Here is a 22,000-nt window from a genome sequence, read left to right as displayed (position 1 = left end):
CCTTATCTCATCCTAAAAGGGCAGCCCCTAATTTTAAGAGTGCCCTCTAGTTCTGGACTCACCCACAAGAGGAAACATCCTTTCGACATCCACCTTGTCAAGACCATTTGGGATCTTAAAAATATTTTAATTCACCCCTCACTCTTTTAAACTCCAGTGGAAATAAGCCTAGACCGTTCAACCTTTCCCCTATAAGACAACCCGCTCATTCCAGCTATCACTAGTATAGTAAACCTCCTCTGAACCGCCTCCAATGCATTTACATTCTTCCTTAAATAAGGAGATCAAAACTGCACACAGTATTCAAGATGTAGTCCTGATGCCCTATATAACTGAAGCATAACATTCTTACTTTTATGTTCAATTCCTCTAGTAATAAAGGATAACATTCCATTAGCCTTCTTAAATACTTGCTGTACCTGCATACAAGCTTTTTGTGACTCATGCAATAGAACCCCCCGAGGTCCCTCTGCGCCTCAGAATTCTTCAGTCATTTTCTGTTTAAGTAATACTCTGCTTTTTTATCCTTCCTACCAAAGTGAAGAACTTCATAGGCGGGATTTTCCGTGCCTGCCAGAGTCGGGGGTGTTCAGCGGTGTGAGTGGGCACAGCGGCGTGAAGCTAGTTTGTGATCGTCTGCTCAGCCTGCCGATTGCGGGCTGCAATACCCACCATCGGACATTGGGAACCTCATTGTAATATATTAGCATATAAGCATAAGGCCAGCCCGCTGGACTCATGCCCCCCTCTGCCCTGCTGGATTGTCTGCCCATGTTGGTGGGAAAACACGCCGACGTGTTTCACAACAGCACATAAGCTACATGCACCTGGCGAGTTGCACTTCAACTCAGGATTTCAAGGTCTGTTTGTCTACTTTGCTTCGGTCAGCACTCACAGTCATCAGCAGCAGGCTTCACAGACAGCACTACATCACTTTTAGGGGGGCTCACAGGTAGGTCTCTCCCTACCAGATCAGCCATATGTGGGTGAATTTTCAAAGGGTGCAGGGCAAGGGTTTGCTTGGGGAAGTGGCCTCAGGCAAGGGAAGAGGCTGCAGGATGAGAGCTGTATTGGGGAAGGAGGGTATCCCAGAATGTGTGTGGGGGACATCATGGCGAGCCTCCACAGTGTCCAAAAGGTGTTCCAGTGATATGTCATTAAACCTGGGAGCTGCAGTCTTTTTTCCCTTCATGGACATCTTCCCTGCAGTAGTCGTGGGCTGGAAGCACTGAGATGTGTGCGCGCGTCTGGACTTTAAATATGGCGCCCGGCGTGATGAAACAGTGAGGTGATGGCATGGCGTGTTTCCCAGGAATGCATAAGTAATGTGGTGGGTTTGGGATGATACAGCGTGAAAACCCGCCATCGCGGCCAACATGTAAAACGCCACTACCGCACCTTAGTGCAAATCTGGGACGAATCCTCCCACATTTTCCCACATTATACTCCATCTGCCAGATGGCTTAATTTTCTTAACCCATCTTACACTACCGCCTATACTTATCTATATACTCACACTGTTACGTTACCAGATACATGCATTAACATAACAGTATACATACAAATCCTTAGTATCAACAGAAATCATTCCAGTCCAATGACCAGGTTTTAAATGTCCATTTTTCCCTTTGAGCTTCAAACTCTTGACAACGCATCTGCAATTAGATTTTCTTGTCCAGCCACATGTATAATCTGTAGATTAAATGGTTGCAGTAATAAACTCCACTTGAATAGCCTTGAACTTCGGTCTTGGAATTTGTCCAGAAATTTTAATGGATTGTGGTCTATATAAACAATTGTTTCTGATGACTTGTTTGCAATGCAAGTCTCAATGCTGCAAAGCTAACACCATACCCAGAATCTCTTTTTCAATCATTGAATATCTTCTCTGTTGTACATTCAACTTCCGTGAAAAATACCCTATTGGTTTCTCATATCCAGTTTCATCTTCTTGCAACAGTATGGCCCCTATGCCTATATTACTTGAGTCAATGGCCAATTTAAATTGCTTGGCATAATTGGGCACTTCCAAAATTGGCGTCGTAGTCAATACAGTTTTCAAACTGTCAAATATGTTCTGACACACCTGTGTCCATTGAAACTTCATTTTTAATAGTTCAGTCAATGGAGCAACCACACTGCTAAAATCTGGTACAAATTTCTGGTAAAACCCACTCATGCCCAGAAATCAATGGCTTTTACTTTCGCAACTCTCGGAGCCACCTTACCATATGCAATGGTATGGTCTAGATATGTAACTTGCGTTTTTGCAAATTCGCTTTTAGTCAAGTTCATCACCACATTACTTCCTTGCAGTTGACTAAACAATTCTTCCAGATATTGTAAATGCTCCTCCTATGTTTGACTGAAAATAATACAGCACAATCTAAACAGCATAATTGCTCAGTCCTGCAATTATTTGTTTGTCAGTCTTTGAAATGTTGCAAGTGTATTTTTCATACCAAATGGCATGACTTTAAACTGATATATTCCATCTGGTGTCACAAAAGCTGATATCGTCTTTGCTCTCTCCGATAACGGTACTTGCCAATATCCTCTCAGCAAGTTAATCTTTGTGATAAACTTTGATTGTCCCACTTACTTAATGCAATCTTCCGACTGTGGTATAGGGTGTGAATCCACTTTTGTCACTGCATTCACCTTTTGTTAGTCCACACAGAGTCTTTGTGTTCCATCTAGTTTCGGTAACATCACAATTGGTGAACTCCAGTTACTGCAACTAGACTCAACAATGTCATTTTGAAGCATGAATTCAATTTCTTTCTGTACTTGTGATAGTTTTGCTGGATTGAATATGAGGATATTGCCTTATTGAAGATGAAACTTCTACACATTCACATCATGTGCAGCTAAATTTGTCCTCCCGAGCTTATTCCCACAAATAGCTTTGTGTGACTGCAAGAGCTTCTCCAAATCACTTTGACACTTGTCTGGAAGGTAACTCAATATTACATTTAAATTTTCAAGTACCCCCTCATTATTCAATTTGACTAGAAAATCAATTTCAGAATCCTTTATTTCTACCTCTTTCTCCTTATCTATCATCACTAATAACTCCTTTTGGTCCTCTTCCCTGTCAAATTACTTTTTAAGCATGTTTACATGACACACACTCTGCTTCTTTCTTCTATCTGGAGGATTTATTAAATAATTTACTTTGCTCAGTTTCTTTTCAATCCTGTAAGGCCCACTAAACCTTGCCTTTAACGAGTCATTCAGTGCTGCTAACAGAACTAACACATCTTCCCCAGCAACAAAACTACTAGCTGTAGCTTTCCTACCTGCCTTCACTTTTATCACTTGCTGTGCTATATTTAAATGTTCCCTCGCTTACTCACATGCTCTGTCCAATCTTTCTCTGAAGTTTGATACATAGGGCAGAATTTTCCCCCGATTGGGGACGCGCCGCCATTTTACATGGGCGGGCCAATTAAGGCCTGCCCTGCAGTGACATCTGCCGGGAAGCACTATGCGCTCCCTGTGCGGGCTGGGGGGGGGGGGGGGGAGGGGGGCAGGATTCCCTAAGCCAAGAGTGCGCTCTTTCGCGCATGCGTACGAAAGAGTGCATTCATGTCCCTGAGGCTAAGTGCTGCCTCAGGGAGATCGGTGCCAAATTTAAAAATGGTAAATATAGAAAAATAAAATTTCCCTGACATGTCCCCTCATGTGACACTGTCACATGAGTTGGGGCATGTCCATCACTTTCATTCAAACTTTTATTAAAGTTTTAAAAACCTACATGAAACCTCATCTCACTCGTGGATGAGGTTTTATGCTTTTTCTGAAGCCCAACAGGGCTCCTGGCCTGCCCTCCAACCTTAAGGTTGGACGGGCAGATCCTTTAACTAGTTCAGTTAGTTTTTAAATGGCCTCAATTGGCCGTTGACAGTTTGGTGGGCACACAGCTGATTCGGCTGAGCCCCTGTCGACCGAAAATTGAAATGACATGGGGTGACATTGGGAGTTCCGCCCAACATCATCCTGCGTCATTTTACACATCGGCGAGCAAGCCCCACCCCCTACTCGCTGAAATCAATATCCTGCCCATAATCCAGGAGAGTAGTTTCCAAATTTTGACCCGCCAATTTCTCATGAATCAATTTCAGTGGTCCCCTTACCTCATGACCATTGACTAATTTGAAAGTTTTAAATCCAGTCGGTGCATTAGGAGCATCCCTAATAGCAAATAACAAGAATGTAATTCCTCTCTCCCAGTCCTGTGGATAGTCCTGACCAAACGCCCTCGTCATAGTTTTTAAAGTTTGATGCCATCTTTCCAAAGCCCCTTGTGTTTCAGGATGATAAGCTGTTGATTTAAACTGTTTTATCCCCAAACTGTCCATTACTTCCTTAAACAGCTGTGACATGAAAGTTGAACCCGGATCTGATTGTATTTCTTTTGGTAAACCATTTCTTGTAAAATATTTAGCTAACTCTTCCAAAATTCTCTTCGTTGTAATATTTCTCAAAGGTATCACTTTAGGAAACCTTGTAGACTCATCCATTATTGTCAGTAAGTACTGATTTCCACTTTTAGGGGATGGGTCCTACAATATCAAACATGACACTAGTAAAAGGTTCTTTAAATGCTTGAATTGGAATTAAATGTGTCAGCTTAATCACTGATTGCCGTTTCCCTATCACCTGACATGTGTGACATGTTCTACAGAATTTAACTACATCTCTATGCAATCCAGGCCAATAAAAATATTTTTGCACTTTCGCCTGTATCTTTCTAATTCCTAAATGTCCCCCCATTGGAATTTCATGAGCTATTCTCAGGATCTCATTTCTATATCCAAATGGTATAGCAATCTGATATACTTCCAAGCAGTTTTCGTCTGCTGAAACTTGATATGGCCGCCACTTTCTCATTTACACTTTACTCTTAAGGTAATAACATTCTGGAATACATTCTGCCTCTATTTCTGAGTATACTGCCTGATATAACTGTTTTATTTGTGGATCCTTTTTCTGTAACTTTACTAACCACCTTGAGCTAAATACATCAGCTGCAATATTTTCCATTCTTTCTTCCTGAACAATCTTATCATAGAAAGGGTCAGCTAATTGAACTTCAACATGTTTGCCCTGCCTTTTAACTTCCTGTTCTTCCTGTTTCAACCTGTGAGCTTGTGATCTTGTTATCACACAATTTGGAAACAATCCAGGATGCTCTTTCTGCAACACTTCTGTTGAAAACACCTCTACAGGCTACTCAACTACCATAGGCATCACCCACATCTGTGACACAGCTATATCATAATATATTTACTTACTCCACCCTCTACACATGGAAAGTCTTCCCCTTCACATACAAAATCTTTAAACATTTCTGCAACCTGCTTCTCAGAACCCCTTTGGGTAAATTTTGAATACATTCCCACTTATTTACCTATCACTGATTCTTCCCTGACTACCCACCCTCCTTTCACCTTCCCACTTTCTATCCTTCTCTGATTTAAAAGTGTGACAAAAAAGTTTTAGATCTATGAACTAACTCATAATCATCAGCTATCTCTGCTGCTTGTCTTACGATTTTAACTCTCTGTTCCTCCAAATGAGTTATCACTACCAAAGGAATTATCTTCCAAAAGAATTACTTCTCTAAGAGCTACCTCCATTTTTAATGTCCGTATCCGCCAGTCAAAATTACTTAGTTTTACTCTCTCAAACTCAATATAAGTTTGCCCAGGCTGTTTTCTTATATTCCTAAATTTCTGCCTGCATGTCTCAGGAACCAGCCTTTTTTACCACATTAAATTCCACGGACATTTCTTCTGATGGTGGAGCATAAACCTCATGCGCTCTACCCACTAACCTAGATTGTAACAACAATGTCCAGTTTTCTTGTGGCTATTTCATCTGTTTAGCTATCTTCTCAAATTAAATAAAGAATGCCACCACATCTCTTTACTCAAACTTCGGAAGAGCTTATACAAGTCTAAACATCTCCCTACTAGGTTAACAGTTTTTTCATCATCAGAACTTTCCTCAGTATCTGAGGTCTTTTTATAAAGTCCAGCTTTTTTAGTCGATACTCTCTGTCTCTTTCCTTCTCTCGCTTACATTTCTAACTTTTCCCTCTGGAGATCAAGCTTTCACATTTCCATTTCTTTTTGAAATAATCCGTCTCCTTCTTTTGCCTCCAGTTCAAGTTTTTTCAGTTCCTTTGCTTGTTCAAATTCAAGCCTCTTCATTTCTAACTGAAGTCTCACTACCACCAGCTGTGATTTACTAGTGTCAGGTACCATTTCCAACTTTAAATGCTGTGCTATCATTTCAACTATGTTTGCTTTCTTTGCCCCTGCAGGGAACCTCAACTGCAACGTATCCACCAACTCTGTTAACTTACCTTTAGATACATTCGGTAACCCAATCAGAGTTATATCTTAAAGTTCCAAAAAGTTTTAGCCATGGATACAGCCATTTTTGCAGTCCTGCCACTTAAAAAAACATCCCTTACACCAACCCCTGAGTTCAAAGTGCTTCTCGTGCTCATAACCTCAAGATTCATCAACTCCAAATCAATCAAGGAATTTCAAATATCCCTGATGAGCCCCCGATTTGTTATGACGCGGCAGATGATGTGTGCCAGGCAGATCGTATCCACGAGGGAAACTTGATCCCATGCTCTTTTATCTTCCAGGTCCTCTCTCACTCCTTCTCACTCTCTTTTATCTCCAGGTTCCTCTCTCCTTCCTTCTCACTCTCTTTTATCTCACAGGTCCTCTCTCATTCCTTCTCACTCTCTTTTATCTCCCGGCTCCTCTCTCACTCCTTCTTGCGCTCTTTTATCTCCCAGCTCCTCTCTCACTCCTACTCACACTCTTCTATCTCCTGGCTCTTCTCTTGTGCCTTCTTGTGCTCTTTTATCTCCTGGCTTCGTACTCGCTCCTTCTCGGACTCTTTTTTCTCCTGGCTCCTCTCTTACTCCTTCTCGTGCTCTTTAATCCCTCGGTTTATCACCAGAGGAGGATACCCCATCGCCTTCTCCTAATTGCTCAGGTTCTGCAAGTTGCCAATTAATCCCGATTATCCCAGATAAATGGATCCTAACAGTTTGACTACCATGCTGGAGAATTACTGTTTTCTCATTACACCTGATCACTTTACTCTGATCTTTCTACTCTTTCTGTCCCTCTCTTCTATAGTATACAAAATTGCCAGGGTTAAAATTTATCTTGGACAGTCTTATGTGATGCTTGTCGAATTTTCTTTGCTACTTCTACCCTTCTCCCTGCACATCGGTTATTCAAGTGCACAGAAAAGGTGAAACTAATTGTCGTCCCTTCCAAGGCCAGGGGATGATTACACACAACAGACAGTGACCAGAATCTACAGAGCGGCGTGCACTCCCGCCCATGCCCGCTCCCGCTCAGCACCCCCTTCTCCCCAGTATTTTTGGATTTCTGCCATAGACCAACTGATACAGACTATAGCCCCCAACCATTTGAAGCCAGGACAGGTGTTAGCTTTTGGCTGGTTAGCTAAGATCTTATGGGCATCTCAGCAGTCACCGTGTGATTTCTTTCACCAAATCCATTACTGAAGGGACTTTCAGCTGCAGTGTTCATCGCTACAATGTTCATATTTTCACTCATGTCTAAATTTCTCATTTGCAAATTCCACACACCCTCCCCATTTTCAGTCTGGAATTTATCCAATGGCCCCAATCTGATTCCTTACCATTTTTCCATTGTTTTATCCACAATCTTTATCCTTACCATGTATAACTGGAGAAAGACTGAATCTTATTGCCATGTCTAAGAAATGTAAAATGTAAATGTTTCTGTCCTTGTCCCACACTTTAAATCCATAGCTACTACTTCATTAAAGTCTTGCACAATGGGCCATGATGGTGTCTTCCAATACGTATTGTGTACATTACATTTTTACTAATCTCTTCAATAAGCTTTGTATACTCATTATCAACTTCCCTTGCATTCTTTACTAGGTTTTTAATCTGGCAAGAGGAATAAGCAAATTGTCAATGTAGCTTTAAGACCATTTACTTTATTTCTTTCGGATTCCTATCACCTGATGCTATTAACAATTCTTTAATATTCTGATTAGAGACACTAGGTTTTGTTAAGGGATGTGATACTGTCGTCATTGGGTAAATTGCATATCTATTGTCTTTTCAAAGATTTATCATGTTCCATGTCTAATTTCATTTGTGCCGTTTTCATGAATGGCTTGCTCAGCAGCAAGGGTATCTCAATAGATACTACATCTGTACTAATAAAGTGGCCACGCCTGCCTGATGAGGTAAAAATCCTGCCCCTAGTGCCTAAATTCAGTGAGGAAGGAGTTAAAATGTACTTTGTACCATTTGTGAAAATTGCTCTGAATTTACAGTGGCCACAAGAAATTTGGATAATCTTATTGCAAAGTGTTTTGGTTGGAAAAGCCCTGAAAGTTCATTCAGCCCTTTCTGGTGAACAGTCTGCAGATTATGAAAATGTTAAGACTGTTGTGTTTGATGCATATGGGTTTATTAATAAAAAGTTTGAAACTTGAACAAGAGACAAATCCAGGCTTATGTGGAATTTGCTAGAAAAAAATGAGATGATCTTTGATCAGGACCATGAAGCTGAATCAAGATTCTGAAAACCTTAGAGAGGAGTTGTTAATGGAGGAGTTTAAAAATTGCATCCCGCCTAAAAGGCCCTAAAGACTTTCTAATATAAAGAAAGCAGCTGTTTCAACTGATGGCTATGACAATCCACAAAAACCTAGGTGGCAGCAAAAAATTTGTTTGCAGGGTAGAGAAGTGAGGTAATAATGAAATGGGATGCAAACGGCCATGAGAGGAATGGTAGAACTGATAAAACAGATGCTTCTCCATGAAAGAGTCAGTGGGAGAATAAAAATTATTCAAGGAAACCAACACATTTTTATTGTCATTAGACAGGACATGTGAAAGCAGAATGGTAGAAATTGAAACCAGAAACAGTAGCTTTGGTGGGTGTCTAGTGTTTCTCCAGTAAATGCTATCGCAGTAGGTGGAGCTGGTGATGAACTGATTTCATCTAACATATTTACCATGAGGATTTTACATTGGAGCGTGAAGTAGCTCCCTTTTTGTCTGATAAAGAACCCAAAAAGCATACTATCCTTAGAGATAGAGGTTTGGCTCAAAGTTTGATGTCAGCAAAAGGCATGAATTTCTCTCCAGAGAATTCTCTGAATAAAATAATATTAATACAGAGTAATGGTAGAAGCTGTATATTTATTCCCTTGTGTAGAGTGAGTTTAAATTGTGCTCTAGGCAATGGCTCTGTTATTGTTTGAGTAATGCCTGTATTGCTTATTGATAATGTCAATTTCATATTTGGAAATTACCTTGCAGGGGATAAGGTGCTGCAATCTCCTGAGGTGGGAGACAAGTCTACTGAAATTGACAATGTACTCTAAGTGATTAATTGTAATCCTGCTGTGGAAAGAACAGTTGTGGCTAAAGATGTGTCCAGGGAGTCAAAAGTTCAAACTTCTAACATGGAAAAGACAGCAACAACTCAGATTGACCACAAAAGGGTTAAAGCCAAATGCAAATGAACTTACTGAAGACACTTTATACTTGCCTGAAAATCCTAAATTACTGGTGTCAAAACTGAATACAGCAGCAGAACTCTAGATTAATGAGCAAACAGAGGCAGTGCAAAGTGATCTGAATCTGGCTAACGCTGTTATTTTGGAACTATGAGGGTGTACTAAAGTTTTGGAAAACAAATGGAAACAGCAGATAGAAAATCAAAAAATCAAAATTTGGTGTTTAAACATGGAAAAGATGACTCAGCTGAAACTTTCTTCCCTGATCTGAACAAGTTTGTTTGATCTGAGGTTGTTTATCTTTGTGAGAGAGTCTAGGACCAAAGGGCATAATCCCAGGATAAGGGGTTGCCCATTTAAGACAGAGAAGAAGAGGGACTTCTTCTCTCAGAGGGAGGTCAATCTGTGGAATTCTTTTCCGCAGAGGGCTGCAGAGACGGGGTAGTTAAGTATATTCAAAGCTGAGATAGACAAATTTTTAAGCCGCAAGGGAATCAAGGGTCACGGGAAAGTGGAATTGAGGATTATCAGATCAGCCATAATCTCATAGAATGGCAGGGCAGACTCGATTGGCCAAATGGCCTACTTCTTGTCCCTTGTCTTATGGTCTTATGGTCTGAAGCAGACTCCAGCACAAGTCACATGACGCCATTCAACTACCCTACATTTAAATTTACAGTCCCGAAGCATAGTAACCTCATCAACCAAAAGATACAGTCCGAAAACATAATATTATAAACCTCATAATTGTAACATCCCCCCACAAGAATGAAAAATCATCAGCATAGTGATCTGTTTTCATGAACAATACCCAAAATATGCCAACTTACCACATTCTATACGCTTTAACAACTAACTTACAATTAACTTATTAAATACACTACAACTAACATTCTTCCCCATGTTGTCACATTGTCTACTAAACAGTGTATTTTGGCAGCATCATGATGTTTAACCTCGATCAATCAAATAGATGTAACAGTTCAATTTTCAAGTCTTTTTTACAACGATTCTTAGGGCAGAATCTTCTGCCTGTCGGGCGGGCCGGTCGGGAGCAGGCACGAGCGGGCGCTGCCATTTTACGTGGGTGGGCTAATTTAGGCCTGCCCTGTGTGACACATGTCCGGTAGCGCTCAGTGCTACCTGTGTGGGTAGGGGGAGGGACCTGTGTTCTTTTACACGTGCATGTGGAAGAGCGCAGAAATATCCCTGAGGCACAAAGCTGCCTCATGGAGATTAAGTTCAGTCTTAAAGTTTGAAAAGAGGAAAGATAAAAATTATTCAGACATGTCCCCTCAGGTAACAATTTCACATGAGCTTAGACATATTTATGATTTGTCAAAATTTTAAAAATTTATTTAATAAAACCTTCATGAAACTTCATCCTGCCCGTGGATGAGATTTCACGAAAAACACAAAGGCTGCTTGGGCTCCTCGCCTGCCCGCCAACCATATGGTAGGATGGGAAGCCCTGTTAATTAGTTTAACTGCTGTATTAATGGCCTTAACAGGCCTTTGACAGATTGGCGGGTGCGCAGCCGCCTCCGGCACATGCCCACCGAACGGAAGATTGGAATGACGCGCAGTGATTTTGGGACGCACGCCCGACATCAAAGTGTGTCATTTTACGTGTCAAAGTGTGGGGCCCGCCCCCACACGCTGACAGGAAAATCCTCTCCTTAAATCTCTTCCCCTCAAATGGCGAAGAAGTTGTTTTGTTGCTTGTGTCTCCTTTCTCACGATCATTAAAATCCATTTTGTTTCCATGTCCTTTTTTAAAAGACATTACAATTGATTCAGCCTGGAAAATTTTGCCAAGAACAACATTGATGACTTCTGACCTCTGGGAAAAATTTTTCCATCCGTTCGGGGGCGCGGGGGAAGTGCGGGAGCGGACGTGGGTGGGCGCACCTCCGATCAGTGCCCCTGATCGGGGGGCGCGCCACCATTTTACGTGGGTGGGCCAATTAAGGGCCGCCCAGCGTGACGTCTGCCAGGAAGCGCGATGTGCTCCCTGTACAGGTGGGGAGGGAGGGATTCCCTCAGCCGAGAGTGCAGCCGAGAGTGCGCTCTTTCACGCATGCGCGCAAAAGAGTGCATTTATCTCCCTGAGGCTAAGTGCTGCCTCAGGGAGATCGGATCCAAATTAAAAATTGTTGTACAAATGATAGAAAGATTTGCCTCATATGTCCCCTCATGTGACACTGTCACATGAGTTGGGACAGATCCATAACTTTTATTGAAACCTTTATTAAAAATTTAAATACCCTCATGGAACTTCATTCCGCCCATGGATGAGGTTTCATGCTTTTTCTGAAGCCCGCCAGGGCTCCCAGCCTGCCCGCCAACCTTAAGGTTGGACAGGCAGGTCCATTAATGAGGCTAATTACTTTTTCAATGGCCTCAATAGGCCATTGACAGGTCGGGGGTGCACAGCTGACTCGGCTGCGCCCCCGTCGACCTGAAAACGGAGATGACGCTGGGTAACATCGGGAGTTCTGCCCGACGCCATCCCGCATCATTTGACGCATCGGCGAGCGGGCCCTGCCCCACGCTCACTGACAGGAAACTTCTTCCCCTGGTTCTCGAATATCAGCAGGTGTAAGTTGTAGACTCACAAGAAATTCACTATCATAATGCTTCACCTTCTGGGTTCAGTATTTCCTTTGGTTCTTCTTCAAAATCAAATTTTCTTTTGTCAACAGGGCATTAACCTTTTAACTCAGTCTTTGGTCACCTTGTTTGGATTTTCTCTTTTGTTATCCATTCTCATTCATGGCTCTAGATTCTTTAAAGTTCAGATCAAAGAAGAAAGTTTCAGCCAAACAAGTTTGTGCCCGTGCCCGCTCCTGACCGGCCCGCCCGACAGGCAGAAGATTCTGCCCTAAGAATCGTTGTAAAAAAGACTTGAAAATTGAACTGTTACATCTATTTGATTGATCGAGGTTAAACATCATGATGCTGCCAAAATACACTGTTTAGTAGACAATGTGACAACATGGGGAAGAATGTTAGTTGTAGTGTATTTAATAAGTTAATTGTAAGTTAGTTGTTAAAGTGTATAGAATGTGGTAAGTTGGCATATTTTGGGTATTGTTCATGAAAACAGATCACTATGCTGATGATTTTTCATTCTTGTGGGGGGATGTTACAATTATGAGGTTTATAATATTATGTTTTCGGACTGTATCTTTTGGTTGATAAGGTTACTATGCTTCGGGACTGTAAATTTAAATGTAGGGTAGTTGAATGGTGTCATGTGACTTGTGCTGGAGTCTGCTTCAGACCATAAGACCATAAGACAAGGGAGCAGAAGTAGGCTATTTGGCCAGTTGAGTCTGCTCCACCATTCTATGAGATCATGGCTGATCTGATAACCCTCAATTCCACTTTCTTGCCTTTTCCCCATGACCCTTGATTCCCTTACTGATTAAGAATCTGTCTATCTCAGCCTTGAATATACTTAATTACCCAGTCTTTGCAGCCCTCTGCGGTAAAGAATTCCACAGATTGACTTCCCTCTGAGAGAAGAAATTCCTCCTCATCTCCATCTTAAATGGGCAGCCCCTTATCCTGAGATTATGACCTCTGGTCCTACGCTCTCTCACAAAGGTAAACAACCTCTCAGCGTCTACCCTGTCAAGCCCTCTAAGAATTTTATGTGTTTCAATAAGGTCGCCTCTCATTCTTCTAAACTCCAATGAGTAGGCCCAAACCTACCCAACCTCTCCTCATAAGAAAATCACTCCATACCCGGGATCAACCTAATGAACCTTCCCTGGACTGCCTCCAATGCAAGTATATCTTTTCTTCGATATGAGGACCAAAACTGTTCACAGTATTCTAGGTGCGGTCTAACTAGTGCCTTGTACAGTTTTAGCAAGACTTCCCCATTCTTATACTCCATTCCATTTGAAATAAAGGCCAACATTCCATTTTTCCTTCCCTATTACCTGCTGAACTTGTACGTTAGCTTTTTGTGATTCATGCACGAGGACCCCCGAATCCCTCTGTGCTGCAGCTTTCTGCAGTCTTTCTCCATTTAAATAATATTCAGCTCCTCTATTCTTCCTGCCAAAGTGCATAATCTCACACTTTACCACGTTATATTCCATCTGCCAAGTTTTTGCCCATTTGCTTGACCTGTCCATATCCCTCTGTACACTCTTTGGGCAGGTTTTTCCGGTCGGCGAGTGGGGATGGGGCCCACTAGCCAACGCATAAAATGACACGGGTATACACCGGGCATGCTTCCCGACGTCACCCTGCATCATTTAGATTTTCAGTTCGGCGGGCGTGTAGCCGAATGGGCTGTGTGTCCGCCAAACTGTCAACAGGCTATTAAGGCCATTAAAAAATTAATTAACATGATTGATGGACCTGCCTGCCCAACCTTAAGGTTGGTTGGCAGGCCAAGAGCCCAGGCGGGCCTCGGAAAAAGCATGAAACCTCATCCAGGGGCAGAATGAGGTTTCATGAGGGTCTTTAAATTTTTACGCAATGTTTCAATAAAAGTTATGGACATGTCCCAACTCATGTGACACTGTCACATGAGGGGACATGGCAGGGAAATTTTTTAAACCTCTTTATTTAAAGTTTTAAATCGGAGATGATCTCCCTGAGGCAGCACTTAGCCTCAGGGAAATCAGTGCTCTCTTCCGTGCGCATGTGTAGCGCTTCCTAGCAGACATGATGCCTTAATTGGCCCGCTCACATAAAATGGCGGTCCGCTCCCAACTGGGGGAACCAATCGGAGGCCTGTCCACCCGCGTCTGTTCCCGCTTGTCCCCCCAATGGGGGGAAAATGTTGACCTTTGTGTCATCCTCACCACTTGTCTTCCCACCTATTTTTGTGTCATCCACAAACTTGGTGACAGTACATTCACTTCCCTCAGCCAAGTCATTAATATATTTTGTAAATAATTGTGGCTCCAGCACTGATCCCTGTGGCACTCCAGGTTGCAATCCTGAAAATGCCCCCATTATCCCAACTCTCTGCCTTCTATTAGTTAGCCAATCCTCTATCCATGCTAATATGCCACCCCCAATACCATGGGCTCTTATCTTACTAAGTAGCCTTATCTGTGGTATCTTTCAAACACCTTTTCGAAATCCAAATATATAACATCTACTGGTTCCCCTTTATCTATCCTGCTTGTTAGCTCCTCAAGAATTCTAATAAATTTGTCAAGTTTTATTCCCCTTTCATGAAGCCATGCTGACTCTGCTTGATTATATTATGTATTTCTCAATGCTCTGCAATCACATCATTTATAATAGACTCCAACGTTTTCTCAATGACAGATGTTGAGCTAACTGGCCTATAGTTACCTGCTTCTTGTCGCCCTCCCTTTTTGAATAAGGGTGTTACATTGGCTCATTTCTAATCCTCTGGGACTTTTCCAAAATCTAAAAATTCTTGGAAGATTACTCCAGTGCATCCACTATCTCTGCAGCTACTTCCTTTAATATCTTAGGATGCAACCCATCAGTTCCAGGGGACTTATCAGCCTTTAGCCCCATTAGTTTCCCTAGTACTTTTTCTCTAGTGATAATTATTTTATTTATTTCCACTCCCCACCCCCCCCACCTTTCTCCTTGATTATTTAGTATTTTTGGAATGCTATTAGTGTCTTCTACCATGAAGACTGATGTAAAGTATTTATTGAATTGCTCCGCCATTTCCTGGTTCCCCATTATTATTTCCCCAGCCTCATTCTCTAAGGGGCCTATGTTCACTTTGGCCTCTCTTTTTCTTTTTATGTATTTTAAGAAGCTCTTACCATCCATTTTTATATTACTTGCTAGTTTACCCTCAAAGTTTATCTTCTCCCTCTTTATAATTTTTGTGGTCATCTTTTGTTGGTTTTTAAAACTTTCCCAATTCTCTGGCTTACCTAATCCTTGCCACATTGTATACTTTTTCTTTCAATTTGATACTATCCTTAACTTCCTTGGTTAACCATGGTCGGTTTATCCCCTTCCTAGAATCCTTTTTCCTCACTGAGATATATCTGTTATGAGCTATTTTCTTAAATGCCTGCCGTTGTTCATCAACCGTCATTTCTGCTAAACTCCTTCCCCAGTCCACTGCAGCCAACTCTGCCCTCATTGCTCTCCAATTACCCTTATTTAAGTTTAGCACAGTTGTTTCTGCCCCTAGTTTCTCACTCTCAAACTGAATGCTAAATTCTACTATGTTATGGTCACTGTTTCCTAGCGGATCTTTTACTCTGAGATTACTTATTAAACTTGTCTCATTATGCATTACCAGATCCAAAATAGCCTTATCCCTGGTTGGATCCACAACCAGAAATCTGCCTCGAATACACTCTATGAATTCTTGCTTGTGGCTATCTCTGCCATTTTAATTTTCCCAATCTACATAAATATTAAATTCACCCATGATTAATGTACTGCCTCTTTTACATGCCCTCATTATCTCCTGATTTATTCTCTGTCCTACAATATAACTACTATTAGACTACGCCCACCAGTATCTTCTTCCCTTTGTTACTTCTTACCTCCACCCATATGGATTCTACATCTTCCGATCCAAGATCATATCTTGTTATTGTACTTTTTCCATCTTCTATTATCAAAGCTACCCCACCACCCTTTCCTTCCTGCCTGTCCTTTCGAAGAGTCACATACCCCTGAATATTTATTCCCAGCTTCTTGTAACCATGTCTTCGTAATGGCTATTAGATCATACTCATTAACCTCTGTTTGTGCCGTTAATTAATTAATTTTGTCCTGAATACTATGTGCATTTAAGTAAAGAGCCATTAATTTTGCCTTTTTTACCATTTTTACCTCCTTTGACCCTCTTTGCACCTGAGCAGTGCACGATTCAAAAGCAAGAGTTAAGTCAGCTGGAACAGCTGTCTGACATTATGATCTGTTGACACCAAGAGCTTCTGTGGATGTACAGCACACCTGCGCAAGCACCATTCCCAGCATCGGGCACCATACAGGCTGTGGCAGGACTGGCCTGAAGCATGACACATGCCAATTTGTGAGTTTGGAGCCCAATTTCCCAACCTATATACTTATAAAAAATTTTAGACATCAATTTAATGTTGCCTGTTTATCTTATCCAGTAAACTCTCTTTGCCTCCCGTGGCATCATTTCATTTCTTTCTTGTACTTTCTATAATCTTATTATTATCTGAATCTTGCAACAGATATTTATCATAAGCCTCCTTTTTCTGTTTTATTTTAACTTTTATTTCCTATGTCATCCAGGGCACATTGGTTTTTGATACTCTACCTTTTCTCTTCAAAGGGATATGCTTTATATCGAATTATCTCTTCCCCAAATGCCCTCCATTGCTCCATTACTATTCAATCCTGTAACTGCCTTTACCAATCTACATGTGCTAGGTCCCTTCACAAATCACTGAACTTGGCTCTTCCGCAGTTGAGTAGTTTTACCTTTGACATTATCTGGGGTCTCTCTCCATCATTTCTTTAAGCCAAATTATGTTGTGGCCACTGTTAGCTCGATGATCTCCCACTGTAACATTTTCCATATGCCCTACTTCATTTTGCAGAGCTGGATCCAAAACTATTTCCTTACTTACTGGAATGGAGATTAATTGATCAAGGAAGTTCTCCAGCACACCCATCAGAAATTCTTCTTCTCTACCCCTAACTCTATCTTTTTTTCAGTCTGTATTAGGATAATTAAAGTCTCCACAATATTATTGCTCTATTTTTGTTACAGCATTTGAAATTGCTGGCAAATCATTTATCTCCTCCTCACTGTCTGGAGCTCAAATAAAAATTCCCAACAATCTAACAGCTGCCCCTCAGTTCAACTCATGCCAAATAGATTGATTCCTAGAAGCATCCTTTCCAATGAGAGCTGTAACATCATCCTTAATCAATATTGCCATGCCTCTTCCTCTCCCTATTATTCTCTATTATTCTTTGGTAACCAGAAATATTAGGAACCAATTGCTGGCCTTGTTTGAGCAAAACCCCTGTTAATACAGCCACGTCAGAACCCTATGTAGACATCTGCAGCTCAACAACCTTATTAGTTACACTACGGATTTTGACACACTGAATTTAATATCTCCTTGTTCACTTCTGCTACTTTCCTCCATCTATGTATTGTTTTCCCTCAGGTTCATCTCTTCTGCTCTTGTTGTCCTATTTATTTATTTTTGTAACACAAGTGATCAAGTTTTATTTAATCATATAATTCCATTCACATTTGTCCACAATTAATTACGCTAACAGTACTGCTAGTTTTGCCATCATCACTGCCCAATTTCTCCATCTTCTTTATACGACCTCTACAACCTTACCAAATACAACATGCTTTCCGTCCAACCATGGAGCATCTGCAGTGCATATAAAGAATTGGGACTCATTTGTATTTGGTCCAACATTGGCCATAGACCAGGCCCCATGTGCTTCAGTTGGAAATTCCCATTGGCAAACTTCTCACCATAGATGGACTTCCCACCAGTGCCATTGTTCTTTGTGAAGTCACCATCGTGGCACATGTAGCCGGGAATGATTTTGTGAAATGTCGAGCCCTTGTAGCCAAATCCCTTCTCACAACTGCACAACGCACTGAAATTTTCTGCATTTTGGGGGCCACATCAGTCCTGAACTCCATGACGATGTGGCCCAGGGTGTTGCCTCAGGAGGTGATGTCCACGTAAACCTGAGGTTTTTAGTTGTTGGCCATGGCACTGCGAGAATCCCATTAACTCCGACTATTGTAGCTTCTGTGAATAAGCCTGCTACAGTTATCTTGTTACAGTGCCTGTATAGTGTGAGACAAAGGGCAGAATTTTTAGCCTGTCGGACAGGCCCGCGCCCGACCCGAACGAGCGTGAAATGACGCGCGTAGACGTGGAGCAAGCGTCCCGACGTCAGTGCGCACTTGCTCAATATTTCTCTCGATGGGCGTGCGCGGCAGTCGGAGCCGCAGCCGCCATTAATTAAGGGGCAAGTTAAGGCTCTTGACACCCCAATTGTCGGCAATTTTACATTGTCCATACGACACCCCATGCCAGTGGCTCTGAAAGTCACAGCGGCCCTCAACTTCTATGCCTCCGGCTTTTCCAAGAGTCAATGGGGTATCTGTGTGGAGTCTCCCAATCAGCTGTCCACAGTTGCCACAAGCTGGTGACAGAAGCTCTGTTCAGGGGGATATTGATTTTCATTCATTTCCATACAGATGAGACCAGCCAGGCTGAGTGAGCCAGAGGCTTCGCGGCCATTGCTGGCTTCCCCCGTGTCCAGGGTACAATAGCCTGCACACATGTGGCCATCAAAGCACCAGCAGGTGAGCCGGGTGCCTTCGTCAACAGGAAGGGCTTCCACTCCATGGACATGCAGATAGTGTGTGATCACAGGATGCTGATTCTACAAGTCTGTGCAAGGTACCCAGGCAGCTCCCATGACGCCTACATCCTCAGACACTCCCAGGTGCCGGGGCTCTTCAGTGCTCCAGCCCGGCTGGATGGATGGCTTCTGGGTGACAAGGGCTATCCCTTGAAAAGGTAGCTTATGATGCCTCTCCACCGCCCTGAGCAGTGGCATAACAGGAGCCACGCCTCCACAAGGGCGGTGGTCGAGAGATCGATAGGTCTTCTCAAGATGCGCTTCTGATGCCTGGACCGCTCAGGGGGCGCACTCCAACATCCCGCAGAGTGGATGTCACTGATAGTGGTTGCATGCTGCACTCTGCACAATCTGGCACTAGCAAGGGGGGACCCACTGGAGGAAGAGGATCTTGACGCAGCTCCACAGGCCACGGATGATGAATCCAGTTGAGTCCGAGGATGAGCACGGTGAGGAGAATGCTGAGGACATGGACGCTGACCTGGGTTACCTCCAGGGAGGCAGGGACACCCAGGAAGCTTTAATCCAACGGTCCCCCAGCTAGGCTACCAAATAAGAACTACCACCATATGCCAGAGCTGCTGCCTCCATCCTGGATCCCAAAAAGTACCCTTTTCTTGGCCCCCAAGATACACTCAATGCCTGTGCAATAAAGTTTCAAGACACCCACGTCCAGCATTAAATACTGGCCTACCTTGCACCTACAGAACAAATAAAGCATACTCAGGCCAATAACCACAAAATCAAATGTAATTTAATATTGGAACTCACATAGTATTTAATGGAACAATATCCGGTGTTGGTAGTCATACCATTAAAAAACGAAAAACAAGACAGGGGAGCAAAAGATCACCCATGATAAGTCACTCTTGTGCTTAAGGTGCTTTAAACTTATGTTTATGGGTGTTACATCTGGTGCTCCCCTCTTGCTGGCATTGGCATTGGAGGCAGCCGCTGGCTCTGCTGTCCTGTTGGTCTTGATGACCTAGGCAGGTGTCCTCTGGCCCGTGGAGCCTGTGCTGGCCCCGCCTGGGAGGGAGTGGCCAGTGCCATGGCTGGCATCTCCCCAGTCACTGCAGCCTCATCAGATGCCACAGCCACTGGCAGAGGGGCAGAGGAGCTGCTGCCCTCTTCCGGAAGGGCCTGAGAGGAGCCTGCAGAGATGACAGGCAGCTCGTATGCCAACCTGAGGTCGTTGTTGACCTCCCTGCTCACTATTGCTGGGCGGACACCTAGCTGGGATACTGGGTGCCTCATCCGTCTCACACACGGACACTGACCAACTGAGGTCACTGCCTGTGTGAGGGCTTGCAGGTCTGAGCACAACCCCAAGAACCACTGATTCTGTTCCTGGTGCAACCGCTCCATGAGAGTCGCCATTCTGTCAATGGAGGAGGCAGTGCGCTCGGCCATGAGGGTCAACGCAGTGCTCATGCTCCACAGGGACTCCTCCAAAATGGAGACCATAGCATGCATACCCTCTTGGATTTCTGCCAGATTCTCCCACACATCCCGCTGGACATCCAGCATTTGCTGCCTAATGGGTAGCTCCAGAGGCCCAAGATCAGCCTTCGACTGAGCATCATCCTGGTCATCAACAGTCCTCTGACTACCAGCATTCTGGGCACTCACTGCCTCTGCCTGCACCTCAAGTGAGTGTGAAGTGCCCTCACCAATGCACATTGAGATAGTAGCCGCCGATCTAATGGTCACCGAGGTGCTGGTATCTGTGCTGATGCCTGGTTCAGAGAGTGGGTGTGATGCAGGTGCGTGGGGAACATGGTGGTCCTCCGGTGTCAGGGGTGGCCCTTCAGGGTCCGGGGATCAAATGCCTGCTGTTGAACCTAAAAGGGAGAACAAGGACATGTCATTAGTTACAGTCATCAATCACGCTGTCACTGTGCATGCCAGGCACCCTGGTGAGACAATGGAGATCAGCATCATGGTGCCATGGTCTTTTGGTTACCAACAGGGACTCCAAGTTAGAGGCTCCCATCAATGAAGAGACTACACTAGAAAGGTTGGACAAGCCGAAATTCTCACCTCAGTGCACTGCGCTGTTACCTTTGTCTGACACCCCAGCCTCACTGCGGCCAGTGGACTGAGGCACATGGCACCTCTCAAGCTCCAAGGCCTCCTGCTCGTACTGGGAGAGGATGAGGAGGTGTGGGGGTCCCCCACCAGTCTGCGACCTCTCAATATTGTTATGGGATGTGTTCTCCTGAAAGGACAGAGGAGCATTGATTAGTCCACTCTCTACCTGCCGCGCCATCGCAGCCTGGCCAACCCCAGCTGAGGAACACCTCCTCGCAGGGAACATCCAAGTTGTGACCCTGGAGCAGCAAGGCACTCAGTCCAAGCAGCCAGGGCTCACCCTCTTGGCCAGCTCCAGCGTCACTGACAGTTTGCACTCAGACTCTAGCACCCCTGAGCTCCACGGGGAGGGGGGGGTGGGGGTGACCTGCCCAAAACACTTTGCACACTGACCCATGCCAAGTGGGTGCTCACCCTTCCTGAGCTCAGCAGATCATTGAAGCTCTTCCGGCGCTGGAGCCAGGTGCACTGCACCATGTCATTGCTGCTCACCTGGGCTGCCACCTCCTCCCATGCCCTCTTTGTGAGGTGCAATGGCCTCCTTCTCCCATCTCTGGGGACAAGGATGTCTCTTCTAGCAGCCAATTCCTCTAGGAGGGCAGCAAGGCATTTGTCAGAAAAATGAAGTGTCGAGTGCCCAGCCGACCTCACCCCCCGCCTGGTCTCTGCATCCTCGTTTGCAGACATGTGGCTGCTGTAACTCCGATGCAGGCAGCCTCCCTGGGGTTGCCTGCGCCAATTTTGAACCAGCAGCCGGGTCGCCGCTGGACCCAGCGGTCAACAGGCCCCGCCCTGCTCACCCCTTCTCGGAGGGTCTCCACCAGCGTTCACACTGGGTGGGCCTTAATAGGCCCGCCAGCGTGAAATCGCCTTCCGGTCTCGTTTGCGGGCGGCAGTCAGCTTCCAGACCACCACTGCCCACCCCCACCGAGCCTGCCCGACGAGGTCAAAATTCTGCCCA

The 22,000-nt window shown here is 43.9% G+C and overlaps 1 pseudogene; it reads right to left on the bottom strand.

Annotated features, from left to right (window-relative positions):
* Positions 1-17,794: 17,794 nt before the first annotated feature.
* Positions 17,795-18,283, bottom strand: LOC144686266 (peptidyl-prolyl cis-trans isomerase pseudogene; annotated as a pseudogene).
* Between the last annotated feature and the right edge of the window lie 3,717 nt (positions 18,284-22,000).

This window comes from Cetorhinus maximus, chromosome 11, assembly GCF_964194155.1.
Source record: "Cetorhinus maximus chromosome 11, sCetMax3.hap1.1, whole genome shotgun sequence".
NCBI lineage: Eukaryota > Metazoa > Chordata > Chondrichthyes > Lamniformes > Cetorhinidae > Cetorhinus > Cetorhinus maximus.
The sequence above is the reverse complement of the archived record's forward strand: the minus strand, read 5'-3'. Positions and strand labels throughout refer to the sequence as shown.